The 19,104-nt window shown below is 45.0% G+C and overlaps 1 protein-coding gene across 1 annotated transcript in view; it reads left to right on the top strand.

The window, feature by feature from the left end:
• The window catches only part of NXN (nucleoredoxin), a 90,469-nt gene that overhangs the window by 543 nt on the left and 70,822 nt on the right, over positions 1-19,104 (top strand). The window lies entirely within an intron of this gene.

The following is a 19,104-nucleotide window of genomic DNA, read 5'->3' as shown; positions in this document are numbered from 1 at the left end:
CCGCTGCCCGCGCCGGAGGGAGCCCCGCCGCGCTTCCCGGGCAGCCGCGCGTCGCCCGCTCGCTTTCCTCCCGCCCCGAGGAACTCCGTTTCCAAACGCGCCCGAGGCTTTCGGGGTAGGGAGGCAGTCCGAAGCCACTCTTCGGGGAGGCGCTTTCCGCGGCCGGGTTGGAAAGGCTTTCGCCCTCCGGGAAAGCGAACCGAGCCTCGGGTAGGCCGTTCCCGCGGATGCGACTGGAAGCGGGGCTCGTTCGCGCGAACAGCGTCTCTGTGTGGAAACGTACAGCCGGAGCGCTGCAGAATCGTTTCTTCGGCTGAGTGGATGCAGCTCCACTTTTGAGCCTGGGTTTAAACCCTCACGGGGTTGGGGGGCGCCCCATAACTCAACTATGACTTGAGGGCAGGATTTAATTTTTAGGATGAGCAGACTGGATCAGAAGATCCAGACCTCCTATCCCTATCTTGGGATAGGAGGTCTGTCCCTCTCTCACTCCCCCCCCGTCCACCTGGCTTTAAACCCTCCTGGCAGGCCCTTCCTCTTGTGGGGTGCACCCTGGCCAGTCTCAACCTGCCCCCCAGTGCCCAACTAGTTCCCAAAACCAGTTGTGTTCTTCTGCAGTAGAAGAGCAAGATTCATTCCCAGTCCAGTAGCTCCTTAAAGACCAACTAGATCTCCAGGTAGACTTTAAGGTGCTGCTGGACCTGAATCCTGATTGGAAGGGGGAGTGCTAAAGAGGGAGAAAAATCCTGGCCTCTTGGGATAGGAGGCGCATTTCCCTGGCACGTTTCCCAGGGAGACTCTTGTGTTTGGGTCCCTTTGGGGTCTCCGTACTACTGATTTATGAGCAGAAAGGCTTCCTGGGGGCATGAGGGACTCCGTGGGATGTCTCGGCCTTTTCCTATCCTGGGGAAATATGATGTGGTTGCAGGTGAGACTGGCCAGGCAGTTGCCTGGAGGCGGTTCCCGTGTCTTGGAGGAGCTTTGTCTAAAAGGGGGATCGAGAGCAAACGTATGCTGTTAATAACAGCTTTAAAAATGAGCTGCGAGGGTCTTATTAGGGAATTACCTTTTGTTTTTGTAGTAGCATTTCAGCACTGGCTTAAGTTCCTTCTGGCTCTCAAAGCCCAAATAGACATTGGGGTGAAAATACTGTAGAATTGCCTGTTTGTGTAGATGCACTCTGGTCTCTCCTCTGTGGGGGGGGAAGGATGTTCTACCTTCCAGGTCTGAGTCTTTCATGTCAAGCTGAATGGCAGAGGGAGGTAGTGTAAGCCTGTTTGCCTGGGCAAATGTGGCTGTGGATCCACTGGATCTTTTCCTCTGGCTTGGCTTCCTTATAGCAGTGGTGTTGTCCTGTTCCTATGTTTTCCGTCCTCTTTCCTAAACCTAATTTGGTCGTCTTTTTAGAAATATTTAAAATTTAGGAAGAAATGTCAAAATAGGAACTTCTTTGGAGGCTTATGGAATGATAACTATCTGTAGTCATGATCAACTAGTTCCCAGTGTCTGTTTTTTTAAAGTCAGTCTCTGGCCCTTTTTGTTTTATTGTTATAAGGGGAAAAGTGCAGACTATGCCATGCATATCAGCAATGAAAGCTTCAGAGAAAATTGTCTCCATGAGGAAGCAGCCTTTATGGTAATCATTTGTGACTTACCTGTGATGGAAATGCTTAAGAGAAGCAAATTTGTGCTGCTTTTATAGCAACTGCTCTGCCTGTAGACTCTACAGACTCTACAGTGTAGAGTGATCCTTACTCTTAGAAGTGATCAAGTAATTGAGGCCTGACGTGTGTGCAATTCTGTTGAAGCTGCATGTGTGGGTGTTGTGCTTTTCCTTGCAGAGACTTGTTGATGTCAGCAATTCTACACTGGTTGTTGTTGGTGAAGTAGGTGGGTTAAACACATTGGAGGGAGGGGTCCCGTGGGGTCCCTTTCTTCAGTGCCCCTGGAGCTTGGTTGTAGTTTTCTTGCAAGTTAACCTGACTGCATACCAGCAGATAGATGCATGTGGCCGGGGTGGGGGGGATGAATTTTCTGGAATGTGTGTCCAGAGACATATGACATAGATAAATGGAAAAAAATCTACACTGACTGGTAGCAGATTATAAAAGTTTCATAGAATTTTAGCAGGAGCCAGATTTGTTTCGGGACTACTGTCTCGGTAGTGAAACCCGTGGAGATTTCTGCCGCATCTTGAAATTAACAAATTTATTGTGGCAAAGATTTCTGTGGGCGGTAGGAAAAAATGGTAAGTGGGGCGGGGGGGGGGGGGACAACGAGGAAATGCAAGAAGGTCATGATAGGGGTGGTCCTTTACGGTGCAGGGATCATGTTTAAATTAGAGTGCTAAATTAGCATAGCAAGGAAGAGACCAGGAGCAGCTCAAAACAGACAATGGCTTTCTGCAGTGGAAAACCACCACCCCCAGCCTCAATTACGCTGGAATTCTTTATAGCTGGCTTGCCTGTAGCAAGGGCTCCCCGGCAAGCAAGCTTTACAGATACTGGTTCTTTTTTTTCTTTTGGTCACACATGACTTATCACAGCAAGTTCGATATTTTGGGGGCGAGCTAGTCAATATTTCCAGTTTATTTGCCCGGGTGCTGGGTTAGACCAGATTTGCTCAGAGGTTCTGGCACTGCTGAAGTATTGGGCAAATCTAGTGCTGTTGTATTCTGATTTAGATAATGGCTGAGCTGAGTTTGAATTAAGCCAGTCTGACTGGTTTTTGATGCAGAGGAGTTAGCTGTGTTAGTCTGTAGTAGCAAAATCAAAAAGAGTCCAGTAGCACCTTTAAGACTAACCAACTTTATTGTAGCATAAGCTTTCGAGAATCACAGTTCTGTGATTCTCGAAAGCTTATGCTACAATAAAGTTGGTTAGTCTTAAAGGTGCTACTGGACTCTTTTTGATTTTGACTGGTTTTTGTTATCGTTCCGAACTTTCTATCATTTATTCCTGTTCTTCTATTTGCAAGGATCTCTTGCCCCAGGGTCTCTGCAGGTTCCTGAAGGTCTGATTTCTAGAACTTTTACTCTGCAGTCTTTCTCTCTTGCTCACATCATTCTTTGCATCATAAGAGCCATTTCCACAATGGTTTTCTGGGCTCAACACTATTTGGAAGTGAGTTTCCCCCCTGCGTTTCCATGGCATTGTGGTGTTTTATTTCACCTTCCAGGTTTTCCCAGCTTTTCTCCCATTTTCCTCAACCCTGGTTCGATCTGAAATTTTGGGAAAGATTCCAGTAAAGCTTGGATGGCTGCCGTGTGTGGGAAAGTTCGGGTTTCCACACACACATGGCAGCCATTTTTCCAGATTTTGTCCCCTCGGAGGCCAATTCCTCCCCCTGTTACCTGTGGGCCTTTTACCTTTTTTTTTAAAAAAAATTGTAGAATATTGGTATACTATTGTAACAACAGCTAAATTCCCAGCTTTCATTTTTTTTTTAAAAAAAAGCATCTAGCCTTTTCCTTTGTGGATATATAAGGGGAAAGGTATAACTCCATGTAGGGGCTACAGCTTTGCTTTTCTAAAAAAAGGGATTTGACTGTTGTTAAACAGTATATTGATATAATGATATTCTAGTGCTGATTTTTAAAAATAAATTTAAAACCCCCAGTGGACTGGGGGGTCACAGCTGCTGGGGGAACTAGGGGCAGGGAAATTGAGGGGGGACCTGCTATATGGATGGCCCGTTGCTTCTGTGATTTATCAGCAGCCACACAAATAGTAGGAAAACCACACAAGCCCGTTCCTTGTGGAAACCAAAAAGGATTAAAATGAAAGCTCAGATTCATAGGAATCAAGATTCTGATACCACCATTTGTACAGTTTCTTCAGAACTCCAGCATGTATTAAACCCTCTTTTCAGCAAAATGAGTTCACTGAAGGGTTTGTGGGACTATAACCAGGTTCCCCTCAGCAGAGACTAACAGTCCCCTGTGCAGGTTTGCTTTGCTGTTAAGTAAGGTGCTTCAAATGAACCGTGCCAGTTGCTTGGCAGCTTTTTATACATTGAAATATGTCAAAAATGTGAGCTGGGATGTGAAGAGGTGTTGCTGGCAGAATGTAGGTGTGGCTTTGGAGGGGGCTCAGCTATGGGGAGGAGGCTGTTTGCTTTCCTGGCAGTCAATTTATCGTTGTGGAGGAAATTAGATGGTGTTTGAAGTCCACAAGTGGTGTTCTAATTTGCATCTGCCTTAAAGAGCTGGTTTCGGACATATTTTAATCAGCTGTAGACCACCCAACTTTTCACCCTGAAAGAACTCTTCTGTACTGTTCTTTCCGTTAATTTGGGGGTGGGAGTTGTGAAAGTAAACCAGTGAACTTCTAAAACGGCCGGAGAAGTCACCTTCCTTCCTCACCTTCCTACCTTGATGTTTTCTCATTTGAAATCTCTTTTTAAAAAAGGAAACGGAAGGCATAGGGTGCTGTTTGTAGATCTCAGAGAACATTTGTTTCATTCAGCTTCAGGTATGTAGTGTCGGTAAGCCAAAATTCCCAAATTGGGTAATGGGACCCAAGCCTCTTGTGAACCCGTTTATACAGGTGGCTTTTCACTGTGTCTTGGTAGCTTTATTGTTCGGCCTTGTGCCTCCCAGTTGTCCTTTACCAGCATTAGCATGGTTTGCCCCATTTTGGCTTCTGGTATGATTGGGTCATTCTGTCACACCTAATGCAGATACCCAGCACAATTGCACATCATCTGAGGAGACTGCTTGTTGCATCTCTGCCTGAGTCACTGTTCGGTACACACGTCTTTTCATTTAAGAAGAAAGTGACTTCTGACTCCTTTAGAAGCACAAGAGTTGAGTTCTCAAAGGGTGGTCAATTTGTGTTCTTTCCTCGGTAAACTCTTTTTTGTGGGGTGGAATATGCCTCCAGTTTTAATTCAGAAAACCAAGTAGCTTGGATAGTTTGGGAGACGCTGATGTACAGGGCCAAGTGTCACATATCGCTTCAAAATTGTCTGCAGTGTAATTAAGGATACTTTTCTGTAATTTGTTCTGGGGGTTGCCATGTTTGTTTGTTGCAGGAAGAAAATGCTAATCCTGTTTCTAACCTAATTAATCAGCAAAGTCTTCCTTTAACCTGGGAACAGAGTGCAGCATATAACAACATTTCCCCCACTCAGAAACAGCCCCCCTTAAAATGTCTTTTGAACATCTAGTCTGAGGAAGAGTTCTGTACAGCCTGAAAATTTGCGTACCCTGTTCTGTACTTCAATTGATGTAAATAAAAGTGGACTTTGACTGTCCCTGTCAGTGACATTTATTGGTGGGCTGCTGACACGATTGTGAGGTGCACGAGGCAGGCAGTACTTTGGCAAAGTCTGGCAACATTTGACTGTGACGTGGCCCTGGAAACTGGTGGGGGAGAAGCACAGGCCGCATGGCTGTTGCGGTTTAACTCGACTGTTGCACACGCAAAGGAAAATTAATTCCTTTCAGGTTAAATTGGAAGATAATTGGCTTTGAAAGCTGCAAGGTGGCTGAATGTGATGCCCTTCTGTGTTGTTTTTTTAGATTCCTTTCGCTTTCGGGGGCATATTTATACTCAGGAAACGTTTGGGAGGTTCTTGAGAGGTTCTTTCACACCAGTTTGCAGTTTAACAAAAGGGAAGATAAGACTTATGCCATTGCGAACAGAGAATGTATAGGTGGTGATCTATCTTTTTTAAAAAACATGGTGACCAACATAAAGCATGAATGGTGAAGGCTTCTAGGGTTGCCAGCCTCCAGGTAGTGGTTGGGGATCTGGAATTACAACAGATCTCCAGGCCAGAGATCAGTTCCCCTGGAGAAAATGGCTGATTTGGAGGGAGGACTCTAACCCCACTGAGGTCCCTCCACTCCCCAAACCCTGCCCTCTCCAGGCTCCACCCCCCCAAAATCTCCAGGAATTTCCCAACCTAGAGCTGGCAACCTTAGGTGAAGCTGATGAGCATTTGACTTGTTAAAACCTATGTCTGTCATGCAAACAACAGAGATTCCTGTACTGTCCAGTCAGCCAGTTAAGATTCTTCTCTAAGCCCTGTTCTCTGTGCCTCTGCCTGCAGAGGTGCGGTTTTTTCAGTGGTGGCTCCTCACCTGTGGAATGCCCTGCCTCTTGAGGCTCGCTTGGCACCCTACTTTCCTTTCCTTTAGGTGCCAGGACCAAACATTTCTCTTTATCCCAGCTTTTTAACCGAATTCCCACTTTTGAATGGCCTGCTTCTGGCCTGAGAATTGTGTTATGACTATCATTTCAAGTTGCTGAGTGGTGTTTTATGCTGTTTTTGTGGTGTGTTGTGCTGGTTTCTTGAACATTTCCTTGAGATTTTTTAGTCTTGAACTGGATCTCTGGTGACAGCCTGAGAGAGTGATCAGAGTGTTGCCTTTATTGTTCAGTGCTCTGCCTTCCTCTTTCATTTTCGCTCCTGCTGGTTATAAGCCTGGGCTTTTCTGGATTACTCCACGGTCCATTTAGCCCAGCCACCCTGTTTGCAACAGTGAACAGTCAAATGCCTTTGGAAAGGCCACAAACAAAGTTTGAAGGCAATATCCCTAGCCTTCTCGTTGTTGTCTTCAGTGTCTAAGGTAGACTACTTCCGAGCTTGGAAGCTCTATTTGGCTATCCTAGCAAACAGCCGTGGATAGTCCTATACTCCCATATGCCGCCTAACCCTTTTTATCGGCTTTCTCTGCGTCTGATGGTAGTGAGTCCACGAGTTAATTATGTGTAGAATAAAAAAGTGAAAAGTCTGGTCTTCTGGGATCCTTCTGCTGCCTGCATTTCTATTTATGAACGTTGGCTTCTTCAATCATTTCACCAGTCCACGCACTCTGTTGTGAAGAGGCCCCTGGTTTCTAATAAGTTTCCTTACAAGACAGCTGAAGATTGGATCTGGCACCTGCTCTTTGCCAAAAGCCCCACAAGAGTGTTTAGGTTCGAGGGAAGTCATTAGACGTTGCTGTGAACTTTATGCTTTGTGCCCCACCCCTCCTGCAAGAAAACATTTCATTATAAAGAAACGATGAGGCCTCTTAAAAATGGCTCTCCCAGAAAGCGTTGTGTGGTTCGTATCTGCTTTTTTTCCTGCCGAGTGCAAAGTAGTTCCAGGCCAGATGGTGTATGCTCCCAGACTCTTGCAGAAGGGACGGAGCGTTGGAACAAACCCTTAATCCAGGGATAACAGCGTCCATCTTTGTAAGCTTTTAAGTGCCAATTACGTCGCCTAGATCAAATTTCTAAAGAACATGGACGAGGGTTCTGTGCACATTCAGATTTGAAGAGGGTGTCTTTAAACCAAAAATATTTTCTAGAAAAGTCCACGCCAGTCTTCTCAGTATCTTTCCAGTTTTAGTATATGCGCAGTCCAGCCATATATATCTTTGGAAGGGGTCAGCCGTTGGATACCGCTGGGGCCAAATCTGCCCCGTAATAAACACCAACTGGTGTCTCCCTTAGTAGGCGCGATAGATGTGAAGACTGTTGCAGCGAGTCATGCTGGCAGTCTGTTGTGGGGAAATGTGTGGGGTTACCTCTTCCTTCTTCTCCTAGTTGCTGACTATAGGTCTGTGGGTTTCTCTGTGCCTGACACTATCTGTGGGTCCCTCAGGTGGTCTTGCCAGTTCAAAGAACTATTGTCGTGGCACAGCTAAGAGAGGTTGTGCTAGTATCCTCACATACTCCACTGGTTCCACACCAGACCAATAGATGGGTGGAACTTGTGGTCCCAATTGAAGAGATCACTGTTTTCAGTGGCATAAAATTTAACTTTTCAGCTAATTAGCCCTATTACTATTGTATGTCTCTGTCCCCTCGCCCAGAACTTTTCTTTTCTTTACTATGTATGTTTTCTGTGTTTGAACTTTTTATTTTTTTACTTCCTCTCAGATGACCTAAACTAAAGTACATACGGTAAGGTAGCATAGAAGGTTGCAGCTCTCTCTTTCCCACCGTATTTCCACTAGCTTTTGAGAATCACAGTACTCTTCATCAGATGCATCTGACGAAGAGAACTGTGATTCTTGAAAGCTTATGCTAAAGTTGGTTTGTCTTTAAGGTGCTACTGGACTCTTTACTATTTTGCTACTACAGACTAACATAGCCTCCTCTTCCCTGAACCTTCTGGGAACAGCAGAAGACTTGGAAGAGGGGAGAAATCTGGCCACAGAGGCTTGCCAATCACACTTTGTGCCCCCCTTAGTCTCTTGCCATGAAACCCCACTAGAGTTGCCATAAGTCATCTCTGACTTGAGGGCACTCTCCACCACTGTCAGGCTATGGAAAACAGGATACGTAGTAGCTGACTTCCCCCCTTGCAGCAAGAAATCCAAGCTCTCTTGAGTCAAGGTTGTTTATTGGAAAAATCAAAACTAAAGTGTATATATGTCCATAGATTCTACAGAAGCAATATAAGCGACTGGGTGTACATAGATCTCTTGCTGAGAACGACGTAGGGGAGGCTTGCTACAAAGTTCCAGTCCTTCCCTGGGAGCCCCCTGCCCGCAGGACCCAGCTGGGCATAGTCAGTCAGTGGGAGAATAGGAGAGAACCGTCCCAAGGCCGCTGTGGTGAGCCATTCGAGATAAGCACGCTGTCTTCCCAGGAGCAAACTGGCCTGTGTGAAAAACTACACACACACACACACTGAATAATTACAGCAAAACAAGAAAGATGGAAGGACTATGGATGACAGACCTGACAACCACAGTCATTCTTTCTTCCTTGAACTCTCCCAAACAACTTTCTTCACTGCTCAATAGTACCAAAACACAGGGCAGGTAGCAAGGAAAGCCAGAGAGGAGTGAGAGCAGAGCAGCGGCTCTGGGGGACAAAAATCCCCAGAAGAATATGCAAGAGACTAGGGTGGGGCGGGTGGGTGGAGGACAAGTGCCTACCTGAAGGCCCTACTGAATCCAGCGAAGAGGGATCTCAGTGGTGGCCATGCATCTCATCCAGTTCCACCCTTTCCCAGCTCACTTAGGGCCAAGCTACAAGTGACGAATGACACTTGAACGGCAAGTGAACAGACTCACGTGGATTCCTCCCTGTTCACTTACACTCCACTTGCCGTTCAAGTGTCATTCGTCACTTGTAGCTTGGCCCCAAGTATTTGTATTTGTATTTGTATTCCTCCCTGTTCGCTTACGCTCCACTTGCGCTCCACTCGATCACTATGTGATCACTGTGTGATCGAGTGGAGCGCAAGCGGAGCGCAAGCGAACAGGGAGTGAGTTTGTTCACTTGCCATTCAAGTGTCATTCGTCACTTGTAGCTTGGCCCTTAGAGCTGTAAAACTTCCAGAAATTTTGAATCCATGGAGAAATATGTGTGCCCCCCCCCCCCCGGAAAAATACAGAAACTTGGGGCAAACATGAAACATACACTAGACTTGTTTTCTTAACCCTAGGCTTATTTTACTGCTTTAGCAACATAAAATGTGTTGTTATCATATAGCTGTCATAGAAAACTGTACTATTTGGCATATTTATGAAATCTAAATGTCTACAAGCAAAATTGTGAATGTAACCAATACTAAAGGGAAAGGTGGTTTGCCCACAGAATGATGGTGACTTTCCAAAGAGGCGGGGTCTGTCAGGCAGGTCAGGAAGGAGGCTTGGGGAAGAGGCCCTAAGTAACCTCTTGGTGTCCCTTTCCAACCGAGCATATTGAGTAGTTCTTTTTTTCTTCCCCATTGAAACAATGGATGAGTCACGCTGCAAGCAGCTTAGGTTGGCCTCTGCCCAGCAGCAGCAGACACCTCGCCTGATATTATTTATGGGGTTTATGGGGGGGAGATGCCACCTTTAGTGGCCAGGTGTTGTGCACAGATGCCCTGAAGTCCCACACAAATCTAGGAGCTGGGCTTGGCTGCTCTTATCCAGATGTTAGACAGATGTTTTTTCTTCTTCGCCAAAAAAAGAGCTTGTTATAATATTTCTGCGGCACAGGACTCTGTAACTGATCCCTGAGCTCTAAGAAAGCTGTGTGTTTAGATTTATCTCTTGCCCCAAGCCTCAAAAAATAGTTCACAAGTTTTTAGTACTCTGCAGTATGCTTTTAAAAAAAGTAATTGGTAGCCTTTTAAAAAAAAAAATAAAGAGAATTTTCTGCTCAATCAATTGGGAAAAACTATTGCTATGGAGCAACTTTTAGAATGCAGAAGAAAGCATGAATATAACCTATGGACTTTTTCTATGAACTATGCTACTTAACTGATGAACTGTGATACTAACCTTCAGACAAGCATTGGTTTGAATTGGACTTGGATATTTATGGTCTTGTCCTTCATTGGAAATAGTGATTGTTTGGGGCTTTTTTGATATTAGAATATACAAATGGTTTACACTTTTTGCACTCGCACTTTCTAAAAATTAAAAGTTATAAAAATTATATAATTAATTCAGGTCTCTTAGGACTTGCTATCCTTGGTTTTTCAAAAACTCATCTCCACCATTGCTGACCAAGTGAATGGCTTGTAACAAGCGCGGCTTATCTGCGAGTTATATTTTGGCAGCTCTCCTTATCTCTAAAAGATGGCTGGGTTAAAAAAGAGGAGAGAATGAGGGAAAACTGGTATAAAAATGTTCCTTTTTCCTATATTGATATATAATAAGAATCATTTATCTTTCTGCTTATTCTCTCTATTTTTCTATTTTTATCTCCTATTCCTGGAATGACTAAGGGATTGACAATTTTGGTTAAAATGTAAGGGATTGGAAATGCGATTTATGCATCATATATATATAAAGGAAAGAATTACTAGAAATGAATTAAGAAATAGAGTAAAGTGGATAAGAAAGCACAGAATGTAAATAATGATGGCAGAGATTAAAAGGGAAGCTTGAAGGTAGAAGGGGCGTTAACTGGGTTTGTAATGTCTTGCTGTATTTATGGATGGATGGATATGTGTCTTGTACACGAATCTGGTATTGAAACCTTTTTGTCTTGTTGTAACCCTTATCCCCACTATAAAATCCAATAAAGATCATTTATATATATAAAAAAAGATGGAATAGAAAAAAGGGACTGCTCCTTCGCATGGGGTGTGCTTACCTTGCGGAACTCACAGGCCACTGACTGGTATTAAAAGGGAACTAGACACTTTAATATAGAGCCCTTCAATAGCGGTTAGCCGAGATGGCTAAATGGAACTTCCATGTTTCGGTGCAATACATGTCTGTATACCAGTTTGAGGGTAACCAGTGGAGAGCATTTGGGCGCAGTGCCTTGTTTGTGGGGCTTCTGGGAACATCGGATCGCTTTGGGAAACAGGATGCTTGGCTAAATGGAGCTTTGGTGTGAACCAGGCTGTTGTTTCTTAATCAGGAACATGGCTTTTCCAGGAAGTTTTACTGTACCAATTGATTTGGATTGATTTAGCATCTAGATTTGACTTCTGTTTAGTACACGCACTAAAAAACACAGCGTGTTAATTTCGCTTGCTGTGAGTAATCGCAGAAGCATCTGCAGCAAACAGGAGTAGCTCAACTAAAATATCTGATTAAGAAAAATAAGTTCTACAGAGGCCCCTTTATGTGGTTTTCAGACTGTAGGTGTTCTTATCTGTTTAAATAGACCTGCTAGCAACCTTTTTAAAACGCTAAATGTAACCTGAAACTGCCCAATTTGTCCAGTGCTGTAGCCATTCATTCTGATAGCAATTAGTTTTTACACATTTCAGAAGTGGAAAGTTTTCTGCAGGAAAAAATACACTACTGTATTGCTGATTAGTATAGATGAAATGCTGGCATCGTGTGATTTTGAATTGAAATGCATTTTTAATGGGAGTGAAGCCTTTAAATTAGATCCCCTCCCCCGGACAACTGCCTCCCAGTCTGTTGGGCTGAGAGTAGCATTGTATTTTTAGCACAGTGGTTAAGTGGTTGGGCTGTGAATCAGCACTCTGCTGGTTCGAATTCCACTACTGCCATGAGCTCTGTAGGTGGCCTTGGGTAAGTCACTCCTCTCAGCCCCAGCTCTGTATTGTGGGGATACTAATAACACTAGTTTGTTCACCACTTGGGTGAGGCACTAATCTGTCCAGAGGAGTAGTATATAAGCGCTATTATTATTATTATTATTATTATTATTATTATTATTATTATTATTAAAAATACTGCTTAGTAATCTGTGGTCGAAAGGCACTCTGATCCCTTTTGTCTTTGCTAGAGGAAGGAATTTCAAATCTTTAGAAGTAGCATGAGGGAGAGAGTTAAAATTCTGGGGGACGCAACACAGCCCTTCTATTTATTTATTTTATTTGAATGTTAAATGGTAAAAGAATAGCAGGTTTGTGCTGTAGACCCTCCCCCTCAACCTGACCCTTGCTGTTTTCAGGCTAAAGCAACAGCTGAACTTTGTTTAGAAGCAATAGGATTCTGCAACTGGATACCCCAAAGATGAATCTGGCCCTGTTTGGTTGCCAGTGCAGAAATGTTACTCAGGATTGGTAACTCTGCCTGGGTGGCAATCTGCTTTGGGGAAGTGTGACTAGGTCAGCCCCATCTACCCCCTCCTCACAGTGGCCTTGAGGAGGGTCCGTGGCTCAGTGGTAGAAAATTTGCTCTGGGGTAAAGCAATCCAAAACCAAGAGCAAACCGTGACTTACTTACTATACCAATTTAAAGATACAGTATACCAAAATAATACAAGTCTTTTATATCATAGAATCAATAACAATTCAAAATAAACTCTAAATGGTTATATTGCTGGCAACAGTCAATTCGTGGAAAGTACAGAACATGAAGCAGCTAGCAGCATCATACAATAAATAGAATACAAAGTGCAAAAGTGCTAATCAATTCTCAGTCTTAAGGTGCAAAAGCTAGCTTCAAATAACCGCACCTCCATATACCACAGAGTACAAAAGAGTACAAATTCTGACTTCATAAGTGACAACCCAAAGTACGGAAGTATAATCCAACTTCCAGTAGCAGCAAAATCAAGGTATGTCGACACACCATTGAGTGAGCGGCCGCTGTGCATGGAAATTGATACGTGACATGCCTTGATTCATCTCTGTGGTAACTGCCAGGAAGAAGGAGATATCAGAAACGGGAATCCTCACTAGCAAACCCGTTGCGGTTACTATTCTTTCATTTGGAATTCTTTATGTATAAACAGGGCTTTTTTTCTGGGAAAAGAGGTGGTGGATCTCAGTGGGTTGCCCTCGGAGAAAATGGTCACATGGCTGGTGGCCCCGCCCCCTGATCTCCAGACAGAGGGGAGTTTAGATTGCCCTCCGCGCCACTCGGCGGCGCGTAGGGCACTCTAAACTCACCTCTGTCTGGAGATCAGGGGGCGGGGCCACCAGCCATGTGACTATTTTCAAGAGGTTCCGGACCTCCGTTCCACCGCGTTCCTGCTGAAAAAAAGCCCTGTGTATAAATTACTGCAAGCTTTTTGCTGCTATTGTATTATTTTGGTATACTGTATGTTTAAATCGGTATAGTAAGTAAGTCATGGTTTGCTCTTGGTTTTGGATACGCTTTTCCGTGACTCTCTCTGTTCTGGGGTAAAACACTGCATGTATCTGTTTGTGAGTGTTTTTCTCTCTCCTCTGAATGAATTGTGCTAGTATCAGAACATTGGGGGAGTAAGGTAAGATTCCTTAGCGGCATTTTTCTCCAGGAAGGCTACGGTTTCACCGACATCTGGCTGGAATCTGGCGAGCCAGTGGCCAGCCCAGATGCAGAGTCTCACGTTGAGCAAAAAAGATCCTTGCGTAAAAGTGCGGCTTTTCCGGTGGTGACGTCAGAGGTTGGAAGGATAATAAAATGTACATGCGTCTCATCACTTTCCTGTTACTTTTCAGACAAACGAGCGCCCACAGAAGCCCAGCACATGTGGATTTTTCCCACCTGGGAAGAGCAGTTCCACATGTGGCGGAGAAATATTTCCCTGCTGTGGGTTATGGACAATCCATTGAGGAGCTTGTAGTGGTTGTAGAGAGATAAACGGGGTATTGGGTTAAATAGGGGAAGGACCGTGGCTCAGTGGTAGAGCATCTGTTTGGCACGCAAAAAATTCCAGGTTCAATCCCCAGCCATCCCCTGTTAAAAGGACTTGGTAGTAGGTGATGTGAAAGATCTCTGCCTGAGACTCCAGAGAGCTGCAGTCAGTCTGAGTAGACAATACTGACCTTGATGGACCAAGGTCCCCATTCAGTTTAGAGCAGCTGCATACGTTCAGATCATAAAATGTGCTGATTTGCAGAAGAGAATAGAGATACCGCCCCTCCCCCCCCCCATTTGCTCCCATGATAGAATAAAAAAAGCTAGGAAAAAAGGAATTCTTGCAGATAAATGCTAGACGCAGTTTGTAAAGCCTTTCTAACTACTGGATATAAGAGCTCTGGGCTACCTTGTAATGAGACCTCTATAGCTGTTGAAGTGTTGTGAAAAGAACTAGCAACTAAGCCCATTGTGTAAACAACGTGCTGTAGAAAACTGCCTCTGGAGGGCTGGGCTGCTGCACCGAGCATTCCTGCCACCACGCAGGGCCTACCCGCCATCTCACTGAGCTTTTCTGGGCCTCTGGAGGGCTGGGCCACCGCCTCAGGCCTTCCCGTGCCTCCAGAGGGCTTTCCCATCACCACACTGGGCCTTCCCAGGCCCCTGGAGGGCCAGGCCGCCACCTCAGGCCTTCCCAGGCCTCCAGAGGGCCTTCCTGCTATCATGCTGGGCCTTCTCAGGTCTCTGGAGGGCCGGGCCACTGCCTTGGGCCTTCCCAGGCTTCCAGAGGCCCTGAAGAGGCCACCCTGGCAGTGGGAAGGCAAGACGGGTTACCAATGACTCACTTTTTATCCTCACAGAGGGGCCTGCTAGTGCACCTTTGTAGGGATAAAAAGTGAATCATCACCAATATGGCTCGTCTTTTATATAGTAGGATGTTTTGTCATGCTACAAGCTTTTAAAAGGTAACTGGACCAGTTGGGGAGATGGTGGGAAAGTTTCAGAGGTAAGAGGTGGGCAGATCTGTTGTGGCTGTAGCCAACTGGCAATCTGAATGATTGGGGGACTGATTGGCGGACTGGTGCATTGGTGCGCTTTCATGGACCTCTAAGTTAGGTTCATGGATTGGGAGCAATTGGCTGGCTTGCTCTGAGGTTGTGCCAGGGTTGAGCTGGCACTTGGCTCTTCTGGGGTGCCAAGGAGGAATTCTAGATTCAATGCGAGTATTGAATGGCCAACCAGGTAAGTGCTTCCTGTTCAAATTAAACTATGATTGTACAAGATTATTAGGAGATGGCTCTTCTTCAACCCAGGCTTTCCATATGCCGAAGTTGCATAACACCAGTATGTCTGTGTAATGCGCAGGTAAAAAGTTGCTTTTGTGACACAGTGAGAACCAGGGCTTTTTTTTCAGCTGGAACGCGGTGGAACGGAGTTCCGGAACCTCTTGAAAATGGTCACATGGCTGTTGGCCCCGCCCCCTGATCTCCAGACAGAGGGGAGTTTAGATTGCCCTCCGCGCTGTGGAGGGCAATCTAAACTCCCCTCTGTCTGGAGATCAGGGGGCGGGGCCAACAGCCATGTGACCATTTTCTCCAAGGGCAACCCACTGAGTTCCACCACCTCTTTTCCCAGAAAAAAAGCCCTGGTGAGAACAGTGAAGAAGTTGATCCCTGAAATTAATGTGGCAGTGAATGGCTGCCGTTTAGCTGGGTAAAGGTGTGTGTTTCCTATAACTCGGATCTCCCAGGGAAATAAATAGCTTGCAAGGGTGGGTATGATGTTAGCCCTTTGGAAGCCTGAGTACAACATTCCTATGTCCAAGGAATCCTTGACAAATCCCCGGAATGTCATGAGACCCTGGACTGCCGAGGCTACTTTTCCTTCATGATGTTTTGATCTAGTTTAAGGATGTTAATCGAGTGTCCTGGCCCTGCTTTTTTGATGTGAAACCTCACTTCACTTTTGCTTTCCCCTCCCAATACACGAGTCTTTGTTTTTCTGTTTTCTGACACCATTTTTTTTGTGTAAATTAACGTGATTTCTAAAGTTTTGCATTATTTTTTTTTAAAGCTAATAGGGAATACTGACCAAGAAAATGGATAGAATGAAAAGGCTCACAACGAGAGCATCTGAAACCAGAAATGAAAAAGGTAGACTCAGGTATCCCTTAAGTAGTTGCCAAGATGAAAGTGTGATTTTGTGTAGAGGTCGGAATCTCAGACTAGGATTGGACAGACCCAGGGGTTTTTTTCAGCAGGAACGCGCTGGAACGGAGTTCCGGCACCTCTTAAAAATGGTCACATGGTCGGTGGCCCCACCCCCTGATCTCCAGACAGAGGGGAGTTTAGATTGCCTTCCGCGCCGCTTGGCGCGGAAGGCAATCTAAACTCCCCTCTGTCTGGAGATCAGGGGGCGGGGCCACCGACCATGTGACCATTTTCGCCAAGGGAAATTTAAACTTTTTTAAAAATCCCTTGTTCCAACTGACCCAAAGTGACATCATTGTGCAGTCTTAAGTTCCACCACTGAGTTCCACCACCTCTTTTCCCAGAAAAAAAGCCCTGGACAGACCCATTTCAAATCACACCTCCTCCAGCCATGAAACTCGTCGGGCCAAAAGCTTGGGCTGGCCACTTAATGGCAGAAGAGAGAGCCATCAGTACCACCTTCAGATTTTTGCAGGAAGGGGGAACTAGAAGATGGGCATGTTGTTCCCGTGCTTTGGAGGGAGGAGGGGCAGTTGTGTTTGCAAATTCCTTCTTTCAGGCCGACTCTTTTTTTTTTTAGTTGTGAAATCCGTGACAGGGTGATGGTGGTCTTCCCTCAACATTTGCCCTGGTGTTGGAGGTGGGAAGCAGGGAATATTTGAGGAAGATGGGCATAACTGCCTCTGTTTAAACACAGCGTTTCCCATGTTAATTACACTGAGCAGTGTAGCGAAGAAAATGAGGTCCGGGGCTGTGGAAAAACTGCTCGCTCCCCCCTGCCAACACATCCTGAGGAAATCAGTCGGAGCCAAAATGCTTTTTTTAATGCCTTCCTTGTCTTGTTTTTGAAATTCAATGGCAGCCAAAGGGCGCAATCAGCTTCCGTTTAGTTTCACTCTCGCAAGAGCATCGTGAGAAAGGCCCTGTTTAATTTTCAGCGGAATGGTAGTGAATTGCAACGGAGAGCAGTTTGGGGCCAGTTAGTGTCCGGAAATCAATCTGTGGCTGAGGTGGAGCTGAGCTAAAGGAATTTCATTTTACCTTTGTGCCTGATTAAGCTGCTGTAACATCCATAGTTGTTTTTAGCAGGACAGGGCTGAGGCTGTGAGCAGCCATATTTGCATCCAGGCTTTGGGCATCTTTGTCCAACTTTGGGGTCCTTGAGGTCAGTTGCTGCCGCTTGGAGTGGCCAGAGTTGCTGCTCTGAAGGCCAGGCCAAGCTTTGAGTATTTATATCAAGCCCGGCCAATCCAGAGGCTTCATACTCTTTGCCAATCACAACAGCCAATAGTTTTACACCCCTTCAATGGCTAAAGGCTCCTAGGCTTGAGCCTGGATGGTTGCAGGTTTGGTTCCCAGCTGTTGCATTGTGAAGAATGGCACAGCAGTGGAAACCTCAGTCCTCAGGCTTGGTTCACACGTGCAAAAAGAGACCTGTCATGCTGATTTGTGCCATTTCAGACTCTAGCTGGAGGATCCCATTTTGGAATACACCCCTAGATTTAAAAGCTCCCTGCAAACAGAAAACAAGTATCAAAACAAAGAGAGTACCTGGAACATAGTTCCCCGTGATGCTAGTTGCATAGATGTTTTCCCCCTTACAAGTGAAAAAGGAACATTCCAAGCTGGAATCCTTTAAGGGCTGCTTGAAGTGGTGCAGTCCACACAGTTGTCTCTAGGTTTTGTCTCCTCATTCTCTTGCATGTCTGAACCCAGCCTTATTTGCAAACTCTTGCAAAAGAGCTATGGAGCAACTTTTAAAATGCAGAACAGTGCAGCAGCAATCTTGAAATAAGAGGCTCCTGTTTGGATCCTTACAGTAAAATTCTAAACCGTGTTATTCCAGTCTAAGCTCATTAATTTCAGTGGGCTTAGACTGGCGTAACTCTGTTTCGGATTGCACTGTTAGTATGTGAAAAAGCATCGTGATAACATTCGCATTGCCTAGTCCATAACTAGTCCTAACTAATGGAAATTTTACAACCTCTAATATGTTGTTATCTTTAATGGAGTTTTACGGTTGCTTTGGCCTGCAAGGTGATGTTAGCAAGGTGATGTTTGACATTGTCTTTCACTCACGATTTTCTTTTTTTCTGCAATTTTTTAAAAAAGGTTTTGACTTGGGAATTCTTTCCCTGGGCTATATTTTGAATTGTTGCTATATTAAAACTCGAGTTTCATGTTGCTTGAATTTCCTGTGTATTTTACATACTTAAAAAAAAAAAAAGCCTTTTGGGTAGAAACTGGGGTATGGTTTTAATCTGCCTAAATTCAAAAGAGATTGCAATTTTGTTCTTGTTTGATCAGGTCAGAACTTCTGTTGATCGAAGGCAGCCAGCAATTTTAGCCAATGAGTACCAGATGAGACTGTTACCTTTGGATGCGGATTGTATAACATGGGATATGTGCGTGTGGGGTGTGAGTGCCCTGTCTGTATGGACATGGACCCTCCCTGGCTTCTTACAGAATCCTGAGTGTTCTTAGAAGCCACCCGGTCAAGAAATGTGTTTCTAGTCCTCATGGCCGAAGAGTGAAATTTGAAGAGTTAAAGAGTCAGGGCAAAGAAGCTGATGCACAAGGGACTTAGTCTAGTGCTCAGAATTTCTTATGCATTTTGCATCTGATCCTTGTAATCCATACATAGCAGGAGCAGGCATTTTATATTATGTTCCTCCCCCACTCCCAATTATTTTAAGGCCTCCAAGCAATTATGAAGAAGTGGGCAGACTGCCCAAAATATATTGGTATTTCCTGCATGATCAAAAGGTGGTGTGAGTTTTCTGCAAGGAAAGGCTAGAATTCCTTTTTTAAAAAAATTTAAACAAAAAATCAAGTATGGGAAGCATGGGGGGCGGGGGGTTTAAGCCGCCTCTAGCATCATTTTGGATCAGGAAAATTATGCACGGGGGAGACATCTCCCCGTTCTGCATGCTGCGGTTCTGATGTGAATCA

The sequence above is a fragment of the Eublepharis macularius genome, chromosome 17 (genome assembly GCF_028583425.1).
Source record: "Eublepharis macularius isolate TG4126 chromosome 17, MPM_Emac_v1.0, whole genome shotgun sequence".
NCBI classification, from domain to species: domain Eukaryota; kingdom Metazoa; phylum Chordata; class Lepidosauria; order Squamata; family Eublepharidae; genus Eublepharis; species Eublepharis macularius.
This window is presented reverse-complemented; position numbering and strand designations above follow the sequence as displayed.